The sequence below is a fragment of the Castor canadensis genome, chromosome 1 (genome assembly GCF_047511655.1).
Source record: "Castor canadensis chromosome 1, mCasCan1.hap1v2, whole genome shotgun sequence".
Taxonomy (NCBI): domain Eukaryota; kingdom Metazoa; phylum Chordata; class Mammalia; order Rodentia; family Castoridae; genus Castor; species Castor canadensis.
This window is the reverse complement of record NC_133386.1, coordinates 188,795,440-188,807,748: the sequence shown is the minus strand read 5'-3', so window position 1 is coordinate 188,807,748 and position 12,309 is coordinate 188,795,440. Positions and strand designations below refer to the sequence as shown.

The following is a 12,309-nucleotide window of genomic DNA, read 5'->3' as shown; positions in this document are numbered from 1 at the left end:
TTTTTCTAATTTGTTTCAAGTAATTAACCACAAATTCTCATGGAAAGTAAAAGCAGTTTCCTGAATTCATTTTTTCTTTGTCTTGATAGGTTTTTCTACATCAGTAGGTCTGGATTTAATGCTTAATGACACCTGCTTGGAATGGTTAATATTATACCAAGTATTAAGTAAACACTGAGATATTCTTAACCAGTGTGAAAGAGCAAGTGAGAAAAAAAGAGACAAACCAAAAATTTAAAGATGTTTATCCTGAAAGAATCAAGTGTCTATATTTTGAAAGCGTAAATTAAACTTTTTATTTTTCTTTGACCCACAGAAAGAGAAATCTATTACAAACCAGAAATTATAACTAAATACTGATAAAGGACTTCTTAAGATACATATTTAAATATAGAAGATATTTTATGATTCCTGGATATTAGAGTATACCTAGAAGATGTAAGAGTTCATTACAAAGAACTATTACAAAACAGAGATCCCCCCTTAAAATTCTAATATTTGTTTTTACTTGCATATGCAAGTGTCGATTCTTCCCAAAGACTCCCCGATATGATCATGTAAGCACTGGTCTCCTCAGTGTTTTTATGCATACCTCTGTTTTCATATAACATGTCATAAACATCATAAGCTTCAAATGAATTTTTAAACAGTTTACATGAAATAATGATATTGAGAAGTGCAATGATTTTATTCCAGATAAGAAAGCCACAGTTCTAAAGAACAAAGATAATTCATCCATAATCAATCATCATTGAGTGGTCAAGTAAGAATCAAAAGTGAAGCTGGATGCTGGTGGCTCACGTCTGTAATCCCAGCTACTCAGCTACTCAGGAGGCAGAGATTAGGAGAATCATGGTTAGAAGCCAGCCTGGGCAAATAGTTTACAAAATCCTATCTCAAAAAAATCCTCATATACAGGGGCTGGTGGAGTGGCTCAAGGTGTAGGCCCTGAGTTCAAGCCCCAGTACTGCAAAGAAAGAAAGAAAAGAAAGAAGACCACAGTTTGGCCTATTTCTCTTTGCTTTTATATCAAGATTCAGCTGAGTTTCTAGCACTTCATCCTCTTCACTTCTGCTGCTCAGTTTTCCTTCCTTCCTTCCTTGTGGTGTGTTAAATGAAGGGTAATAGTACATGATAAGGCAAACCAGAGCCCTGTGTCCATATTCATCTTGATCGGTTTCTCTGAATGCTCACACTATTTTAACCATCTACACAGTCACTGTAGTGGGGAATTTGGGAATAATTGTGGTCATATGGATCAATCTCAAACTTCAAACACCTATGTACTTTTTTCTCACCCATCTTGCATTTTTGAATATGTGTTACTCCAATGTGCTTACACCAAGACTCTTAGAGATCTTGGTTGTGGAAAACAGAATTATCCCCTTTGAAGAATGTATGATACAATATTTCTTTGGATGTACATTGTGATTACAGAAATATTTATGCTAGCAGTGAGGGCCTACAACAGGTTCATGGCTGTTTGTAACCCCCTGCTCTACACAGTGGCTATATCTCATAAGCTCCATGCTCTCCTGGTAGCAGGAACTTAAATATATGGTGGACTCTGCTCTGTGACACTCACATATTCTCTTTGGCAACTGCCCTACTGTGAAGCTGGCATAATAAATCACTTTGGGTGTGAGTGTTCTGCAGTCCTCTCTGTATCTTGCTCTGATTCCTTATTCAGTCAAATGATATGCTTAATTATTTCTATATTCAGTGAGTCTTGTAGCCTCCTGATTATCCTTGCCTCCTATGTTGTCATAGTTGTGACTATCATCAGGATGCCCTCTAAGGGTAAGCTCTAAAAAGCCTTCTCTACCTGTATCTCCCATCTGACTGCCATAACCATTTTCCATGGAGTCATTCTCCTTCTCTACTGTGTTCCCCACTCCAAAAGTTCATGTCTCTTTGTAAAGCCACTACCACAGTTTATACTGTCATGTTCCCCATGCTGAATCCCCTCATCTATAGCCTTAGGAACAAAGATGTGAAGGAGATAGGAGGCTCATCAATTCCAAACTGCATCCTCACTTCATGCTGTGAAAATAGGCACATGTTTACTCAAATCTTAAGTACAACTACTTATTTCATATGCATTATGAATGGGCACTTGAGTCCTAAGTGAATATAAGTTGTTCTTAATAAAAGTGAAATAATCACAGATGATAACTGCCTATATGAATCCATGCTTAAGCCCTCATGATTTGTACTTAAGAATCAAGCAAGGTATATAAAACACAACTTTCAGTTTCACCTCATACTGTATTTCATATAAAATGGGAATTTCCTTTACTGTATACTAATGTACTATGAAAATATTGTCTGCATTTAAGCAAGATGTTGAAAATACAAGCTACTATCTATATGCATCACTCACTTTTCAATATCAATGTAACATGTTGCAGTTCAATAAAGCTAGTTCAAGCCTGCTTATCTGTGTCATGATTTTGTAACATTCTATTAGCCAATGGAAACAAGTAACTGAGTCCAAAGTAAATGGTAAAAAATTATTTCTGACTCTTGTGTAACTAAAAAGTTACATAGCAATACACACATGCTAAAAAAACAAAGCCTTTCACTCTTTGTTTCAATATATCTAAATTAATCATAACTTTTGGTAAATGTGGAAATACATAATTTTCCTAGTTTTACAAAAGTTTTCTATCAGTTTGTGGCCATTTGATTGACTGAATTACATGGCTATCTTTGTGAGTCACTTGCTAATCATGGTTATATTTCACAGGAAAGACAAAACCTTGATAAGTTACACTAACGTGGTTCAGATTCAACTGCAGACAGCAAACTCTGTTCTGATTTCTCCTAAATTGTGAGCTAATTTTTTTCCAAAAGAGAAAAAATTTCAACTCCCATTATTAGAAAACTTTGCTTCTGAACTATGTAAACTAACCTATTTATTTAATGTAACAATATTTCAAATCCATTAATGTAATTCAACACATAATTTTGTAATTAACAAAATTAAGCAACAAAAAACACCCATAAAAACTACCTAACATATATAGAGAAAGAGTTACTGAAATTAAGCAATTATTTATGATAAAAATGCTCAGCAAACTAAAATATATAGCAGGTAAAGTTTACTGAAAGAGAGAGCTCAGAATTCCTTTTCTTCTGAATAATGAAGCATCAATGTTACATGAAACCTCAGCATTTAAATTTTACTTAGGAGAAAAACAGTCTCTTCCCCTTAGATAAATTTTAATCAACTACAGTAGAGAAAACATCAGTGATTTAAAAAAATAGAAGAAAACTCTATTGCCATTTGATGATTTTTTTTTGAGACTGGATCTCCCTGTGTTGCATGGGCTGGCCTTGAATTTTCAATCCTCTTCACTCATCCTCCTATGTAATACTTTGTAAATACAATAATCATTCAGAATAAATTTAAACCTATATGTCTACAGTGTTTCGCAGAATTTATTATAACATTTAAATTTATTAGCAACATTTCTGCTTCAATGTAGAAGTACATTTATATTTAATCTTTTCAAGCTTCAGCAATATATAAAATCTGGCATATATTTATTCTAGTAATTTACGTTTGATATATGTTTAAATTCAATCAAGAATCCAGCACATTAAGAAATAAGTAAAAATCATAGATTGACTTTGACATATACAATAAAAATATCTGATAAATTTTTTGTCTTTTATTAGTCAAGGTTCTGCAGAGAACCAAAACATATATATAATTTTTAGCTTTCAAAATGCATTGAAATTAAGAGAGTTAAGTAATTGGATCATGTTGTATGAAATTTGACAAGTCTGGAAGTCCTCAGGACCAGGCAGCAAGCTGGCCCTCAGAAGAACTGGTGCTGAAGTTTCTGTCCTACTATGAAGGCCTGGTTGCCAGGAGAGGCAATAGTGTAGCTCTACACCAAACATCAGAAGGCTTGAGAACAAAGGAGAGTAAATGTGTAAGTTTAAATCTGAAAGCAAAAAATAAAATGTCCTACACCTAAAGACAGCAAACAAGATGGGTTCTTTATCACTTGTAGAAGGATTAGCTTTGTTGTTCAACTCAGGCATTGAACTGATGAATTAGGGCCACTTTCTCTAGTGAAGGCAATCTGTTTTATTCAGGCCACTGACATACATGATCTCTGAAAAGAAAACAAAGTAATAAAATAAAATAAAATAAAAATAAATGTCAACTTACACACTAAGTTAACCTTCTCATGTTTATTCATAGTAAAATGAAATAAACAGAACAGGAACTCTTAGAATCAGGAATAGAAGAAAAATTCCTAAACTGTTACCACACAGCTCAACTGATATGACAATGATTAAAATCATGGTGAGGATGATGATGACAATAATAACCTTGGTAAAAGATTGATATTTTGTAGGAATTTTTCAAAATAACACAATTTTGGAAGAACAAGCATGCTTGTAATATTTATTTTTTACAAACTATGAAAATAGTACAACTTCACTTACTCTACATTTATGCATTTCTGTAAATTATCTTTAGATCAAGTGTCCTACTTCTAGATATTTGTTTTTGACATTATTATAAGTAGTTCATTTAAAAATATTTTATTTTGGTTTGCTATCATCATATAAGTATATAATTATTTTGTATATTTATTTTAATTTAAGTGTATTGGAAAATTAATCTTTTTTTGTTTTCCAATTAATTTCTACATCATGATATATTTTTCTTTAAAATATATCTTATGTACAAATTACATCTACTGTTCTCTCTCTTTTTCTCTCTCTCATACTGTTATTTAAACCTGTATATATGCATGTACTCAGAACTGTGTTGTTAAATGTTCTAGTACAATGATTGATGAAGTAAGGAAATGTGGGAAGGCTAGGTCTGGTGGCTCATGCCTCTAATCCAAGCTGCTTTGAAGGTAGACATCAGGAAGATTCAGGTTTGAAGTCAGTCCAAGCAAAAAGTTAGTGAAATCCATCTCAACAAATAAGCTTCCTGGTGGTAGCTCACTTCTATCATCCAGCTACTCAGGAGTCATAAGTAAGAGGATCATGGCCTGAGGTTCACACAGGCAAAAATGCAAGATCCCATCTGAAAATAACATAGCATGAAGAGGGCTAGAATATGGCTTAAGTGGTAGAGTGCTTACCGAGCAAGTGAAGGGTCTTGAATTCAAAATTAGTAAAGCAAAAAAAGCTAAGTGTGTGGCTCAAGTAGTACAGCACTTGCCTAGATAGACAGAGGCCCTGAGTTCAAACCCCAGTACCACAAAAATCAACAAATAAACAAGTATTCAGGCTTGTGATACCAGCTAGGAGGAAGGAATAGGTAAGAGAAGCACTTGTGGTCTGAGGCCAGTTGTGGGAAAAGCACAAAACCCAACCTGAAAAATACCTAAATTAAAAAGGGATGGACATGTGGCTCAGAGCACTTGCCTAGCAAGTACAAGTCCTGAGTTCAAACTCTGGTACATACAAAAATATCTATCATCTATCTATCTATCTACTATCTGTCTGTCTGTCTACTATCCATCTATCTGTCTACTATCCATCTATCATCCAAATCATCTATCTGTATATACATATATGTGTATCATTCATGTTTTGAATTGTAACAGAGTAATATAGAAAATCATTAATTTTGAAATAGATAGAACTCATTGCACTATTATTCTTGTGCCCACTTGGATTTGAGATAGGATTTTGCTAAGTGTTTCAGGCTGATGTAGAACTTTCTATGGCCCAAGCTGGCCAAAACAATGTATGCACATACGAATAAATGAATAAAAAAGGATGCATGACACAGTTTTTCTTTATTTGTAAATTTGTGATTACTGAAATGTTTATGTTAGCAGTGATGGCCTATGACAGGTTCATGACTGTTTGTAACCCCCTGCTCCACCTGGTGGCCTTGAGCTTTTGGAGTTGGCACATAGTAGAGCACTAGAATGATCCCATGGAAAATGGTGATGGCTGTCACAAGGAAACATCGTGTATAGCCATCTTAAACAAACAACTTCATTTAAATAACAGGAGGGTGGAACAGATCCTGTGTGGAGAGGTTGGTACAAGGATAAGGAGGGAAAATGTCATGGGAGTGTGAATATAGTGCAAATGCTATGTACACATGTATGTCAATGGAAAAAATTACACCTGTTGAAGCTATTCCACTAATGGGGCGATAAAGGAGAGCGGTGGAGGATGTAAATTCAAGTATGACATATTTGATATATCATTAGAACCTCTGTAAAGGGCACAATGTACTCCCACTGAACACAGCAATAAAAAAAGAAATGTGTTTCATAATCTTGCCAATGAGCATGATGGGAGTCAGAATGAAGAAGTTATTCTTAACAAAAATCCCACAGTCACAGAAGATTACTGCTTGTCTAAATCCATCCTCAAGTCCTCATAACTTATAGTTTTGACCCCCAAAAATCTGTGAAATACAAGTTTTAGATTTACCTTAATATAAATATATATTTATGTATTTATATAAAACTTACACTATGACCTTGGGCTTGAACTATGAAATTATTGTCTGAATTTAAAAGGCACATGTTGAAAATAATAGCAACTATCTATACAAATTATTCATTTTTGAATATCAGTGTAATATACTGTAGCTTCAATAAAAGCTATTGAAAAATGCTGATATCAGGAAAATGTTCTGTTTACTTCTACCAATATTTACATCTGTCGTTGAGTGATGCAAACCTATATTTTTAAATTGTTCTTTTGATAGTGCATTCTCACATCCCCCAGTCTGTTCCATTTCAGTAAATGACTTCCACTTCTGCTTGATTGGTAGTAACAGAGAAAATGTTATTACTCCCAAGCCTCTCATCAACCTCTGTCAGTAAGTCATATCTTTCACATCTCGAAAATAAATCTATTTCATCATGGACCATCTTTTCAGAGCCATAATCATCCTTACATTTAATCTACTTTCCTTTATTTTTAATTTTAGAGCATCCATTATGGTTTTTGGAAATGTAAAGAAAGTCTTCTTACTTCTTTTTCACAGCTTAGATTCTGTAATAGTTTTCTATTATATGTATGTTGAAAAAGAATCCACTTGCATAATGTGGAGTTTGCCTTACTCTTTATCATAATTTAAAATTTAAAATTTAAAATATTCTCCTGCCTCCATAGTGCAGTAGGTAGTACATCAGTATCATAAAATATTTTAAGCAAACTCCCACTTAACTCCCAAATAGAACAACTGTATTACCAGCATCCCAAAAACCAATCAGTAGCCCACTCTCCTACTCTCAGCAATAGCCAAACTGTGCACCTTATCATATTCATGTACTGTTATCTATTGTTTCACTACTAACTATGTCTCTCACATTACAGAATTAATATTTTCTCTCATTGAAACCTTCATGTAAATAAAATTGGTGGTGTTTATTGTATGCATCTCTTTACAGATTGGTATGTAGCTGAGAAGTAGAGTCCTTGTCCTGCATGAGCAAGGTCCTTGGCTTAATCCCCAGCAGTGCAAAATAATAACAAAAGATTAAGTATTATTCATACATTTTAGTTCTCAATTTTTCAAAGCTCACATATCAATTCACACTCCTAATATCAATGTTTGAAGGTTCAAAAATTATGGTTCACATCTTCATCAGAACTCACTATAATCAGATCTTAAGGTTTTTATCCACTTAATTATTATAGAATGTTTCATTCTAGCTTAATTAAATATTTCTGATTGTTGAGATAAGGCACATTTTAATATGCTTATAGGTTTTTTCTGTTTTAAACTACTTTTGTCTGTCATTTTATCAACCATTTGAATTAGTTGTTATTTATTCTAATTTATTTGAAACTACAATTATCATGATTATCCTTTATCAATTATTTACCTTGAACATATTTTCATATTTTGCCTTACTTTTCATTTGCTCAGTGTTTTTTTCAAAGGTCAAGTTTCATTTTTAACTTAATCAGTTGTATTACTTTTCTAGTGGTTTTATGACAGTTTAGTGACATGTTTATCTAACTTTGAGGTCTGGGAGAGATTGTTCTCTATTAGAGTGAAGATGTTTTTTGTGTATTACTTGATAAGTTCTTTAAAGTTCACCTTACTAGAAAGTGTCAGTGTTGGGTGTATTGTAGAGGGTCTATTGAGGGGAATTAGTTGTTTGTCTCTTTCGTGATTCTCTAAAGGTAGAAAGAGAATAGTTCCCATGTGAACAGCTTTGAACAATGTACAGTCAGTGACTGTGCTGTATGTCTTCTCTCAGAAGAAACCGTAAATGCCTCTGCATGGCTTGATTCTTTCTTTGTTCAGGCTATTCCTTCCACATTTGGAAAAACATACCACAAAGAGTGATCATTTCTTCAGCCTGGGTCCTAGGATGAGACCTGATGGGAAGTTGAACCAAGCTTAGCAAATCCCACAGATTTAGATTTGTGCAGAACACCAACATTCAGTGCCCTCTAGATTTTTACCCTCATGAATATTTCACTATCTCATGCTTTTCACTAAAGGGAAAAACAAAAACAAAGACCATTCTCTCCCAATTGCTATGAAATGCCAACTTAGTCAAGAAGGAAGTGCCTATGTATATGTTTATCAGCATTATTGTGAACTGTGGAATAATAAAAATCCTCTTCAAACCCATTCCACAGTCAATTGAAAGTATAATTTTTTTCAATAAATTACAGATCAATGAATGTGGCCCTGCCTGGGACCATGGGGAAGTGATATATACACAGTTTGGTTTTGTTTTTGATGGTTTTTTTTTTGTTGTTGTTCTTTTTTTGGTGGGACTCAGGGCTTAACACTTGCAAAGCAGGTGTTTTATTGCTTAAGCCACACCTCCAGCCCTAGAAAAGTTTTGGTTCATAGTATATTTCTGTTAATATAGGTAGCACAAAATGTATTTCACCATCTTGATACTAGTTGACTAGCAATCTTTAGAAAATGTCACAAAACAGTAGGCTACATGTGCATGATTTCTAAAAGTCTGGCCTAAGAATTCAACATTTTCTCTTTAGTTAACACATCACACACCAGGTATTGTGGCTGAGTTTATAATTCACAAGTGAAGAAGCACCTTCTTCCAGAAACGTGGTCTGAAAAGTCAGAGATGTGAGGAGCTGGTAAATGATTTCACTCAGTTGGGTCATCTATCTCAAGCAGCTTCACAACTATTTATTATATTTTGCTGGTTTAAGTTCCATTTCCACATATCCTTAATAGGATTAATTCTGTGTTTCAAGACATCATGAGAGGACTATGAATTTTTTTATTCTTCTATAATCCTTCATTCCCTTTACAAGTTTCTGAAATTATGGTGAATTCAGATCAGGTGAATTTTTCATTTCCAATCTACTGATTTTTGTGACTTTGTTATTTATTTCCTTCATATTTGCTGTTACTATAATTTTATTTTGGGGGTAAGGAAGAGGTAAGGAATATATAAATCAAATTTATATATTTTGGTTTCAAAATATTGAATGAAAACTCATGTTTTCTTTCTCGTTTTTCCACATACAAGTGACAAACAAATAAACATTTAAGTATAGATTTGGATGTACATGCAAAATATTAACGAATCGGCAAAGTTTGTTCCTAGATGTAGATTGAAAACTTACAGTTGTATCATTTCAGCTCACTGAAAATATATATTATCATAATTAATCTGTTATGTTTTTCTATTAGGAAGTCAGCTATCTATGTGTTACCACTTCTTTGAAATATAGCTTAATTTTATTTTTTACTTATTTAAATATGATTTTATTTTTGCTTTGTTTTGTCTCCTGCAATTTTATTTTTATGTTTCACAAAATGTCGCAAGTGCTTTAAAATACCGTCAAATTTGAGATACACTTCATACACTAATGACATCATCACAATAATGGCAGTAGTAATGATGAAAATAATCATGTGTTATTGAAATTCTAGCATTTCTTTTATTTTTATGAAATTCAAATTTGCCTAATATGTTGATCTAAGATTTGTCTGGGAAGTAATAGTGCTTTATATGTCAGTCTTCATAATCTATAGATTCCCCAAGTAAGACTGTAGAAGTTCCTCCATCTAAGGGAAGCCCTTTGTTCATCCATAGTGGATAATAACAAATGTTGAAACTATCCCAACCAATCACTATATGCCCTTGTCATGGTATGCTGTATGCAGAACCAATTGGTGTTGGTAAATAGCTTGGAATGTCAATTTCTTTTATAATTGCTTTAGTGTAACAAGTCCATAGAATGCTGCATATTTTAGGTAATGCTAAAACCTGTTTTAGTATTCAAAACTTTAAAATATCAAAATATTAAATATTATAGAATCATATATATATACATATATTTGTGACTTACACTCATTGCTGACACTATTGCTAATGCATTTTTTCCCATAGTGAAAGGAATGGATGCTTTTTTGTGAATATAAATTTATTTCTATGTTTTCTTACTATGGCACATTTTATGGTTCATAATTACTGATAAATGTGCTATCAATTCCTTCTTAAGTATCCATGTGTGAGTAGACAAGGCAGGCAGACAGGAAAATAGGTGCATAGATATCAATGCCAAAAGCAAACTACACCAAGTAGGATAATACTTTAAAAATTCAAGAAAATCCTGATATTCATCATTTAGAGGTAATTAGAAGTGATTCTATAGATTTTACAGATTGTAATATGGTAAGGAAAATTTTGAGAAAATTAAATGTGAATTTTATTGGGCAAAAAGAATTCAAATTTGAGCTTTCCAAATGGAGACTTCTATTCCTACAATAGCTGACATAAAAATATTCACACAGATTGGATATGACTGCACAGTACCACCTTTCCTAGAGAAATGCACTATTGCTATTGTCTTTGGACACACTTAAAAATAAGAAATTTTCTTATTGAAAATCTCCTACTTTTTATCATTTTATTTTATTTGTTTTGCAGTACTGAGACTTGAACTCAGGGCCTTCACCTTGGACCATTCCACCAGACCTATTTTTGTGAAAGGTTTTTCTAGATAGGGTCTTGCAAAGTATTTGTGTGTTCTAGCTTTTAACCACGATCTTCCTGATATCTGCCTCCTGAGTAGTTAAGATTACAGGTGTGAGCCACCAGCGCCCAGTTGAAAATCCACTATTAATATCCATACTAGCAGGCTTTGTTGAGACATTATTTGTGTAATACATTTTATTTCTAAGTACTAAGAGGTTTTCCCCATTTTGCTTTTATTTTTTCATTCTTCCTTCCCTTGTAATTGAATTTAGTTGAACTTATGTGTTAATTAATAATAAACTGATTTTAATAAGAGGCAAAATTTGAAATTACTAATTTATTTTGTTTATTTATCTTTTAATGGCAGTCTCACTATAAAGCCTTTTGTGATCTTGAAGTGATGATCCTCCTTCCTAACCCTCTGGATTTGTGCATGCAGTTAATATTTACTATGCACCTGTATGTTTATAATTTGCAGACGAATTTGATGAGAAACTATTATGTTCCTGTTTTATAATGAGGAAAATGAGTCACCAAGGAATATTCCAATGTTCAAATAGTTAGCAAGTGGACAAAGATTCAAATGATAAGATAAAACAAAACTGAAATCAGGAATACAGAGCTGTTACTGCAGATCTGAATGGTTCATCATTGGGAACCTTCTTCCATTCCCTCATACCCACTCTCGTTGTTGTATTCAATTTTAGCTCAGGATGAACTCTCTGATTTCCTCCAACAGGAGACAAATACAGGATGAGGGAAATCAGAGTACTGGAGTCAATTTATCCTTTTGGGCTTCTCAGAATACACGAACCTCCAGGTGCCTCTGTTCATTGTGTTCTTGATCATTTACACAGTTTCTGTGTTGGAACACTTAGGTATGATTTTGATTATCGGGTTTAATCCCAAACTCCACACTCCCATGTACTTTTTCCTCAGCCACTTATCCTTCATTGATTTTTGTTATACCACTGTAAGTGCTTCCAAACTGTTAGAAATCATGCTTGTGGAAGACAAAACTATCACTGTCAAAGGATGCATAACACAATTTTTCTTTGGCTGTGCATGTGTGATTTATGCTAGCAGTGATGGCCTATGTTCCCTGCTCTACCCAGTTGCTATGTCGTAAAGGAGGGCATCAGAAAATTAATCCACATGAAATTGGTTTTTCACTCATTTTAGTCTCACACACACACACACACTCACACACACTCTTCACACTTTCCTAGTCATGTTTTATAATTATGCTTTATGTTTGCATTGATAGTTTTCTTATTTTTCATGAAGTTCTAGTATAAAGGTTTTCATAGGATTATTAATAAAATATATGTATACGTGATTATTAATTACACTATGCTTTAAATAACATGTG

General features: G+C 33.3%; 1 pseudogene; it reads left to right on the top strand.

The window, feature by feature from the left end:
- Window positions 1-1,176: 1,176 nt before the first annotated feature.
- Window positions 1,177-2,049, top strand: LOC109677160 (olfactory receptor 1165-like; annotated as a pseudogene).
- Window positions 2,050-12,309: the final 10,260 nt, after the last annotated feature.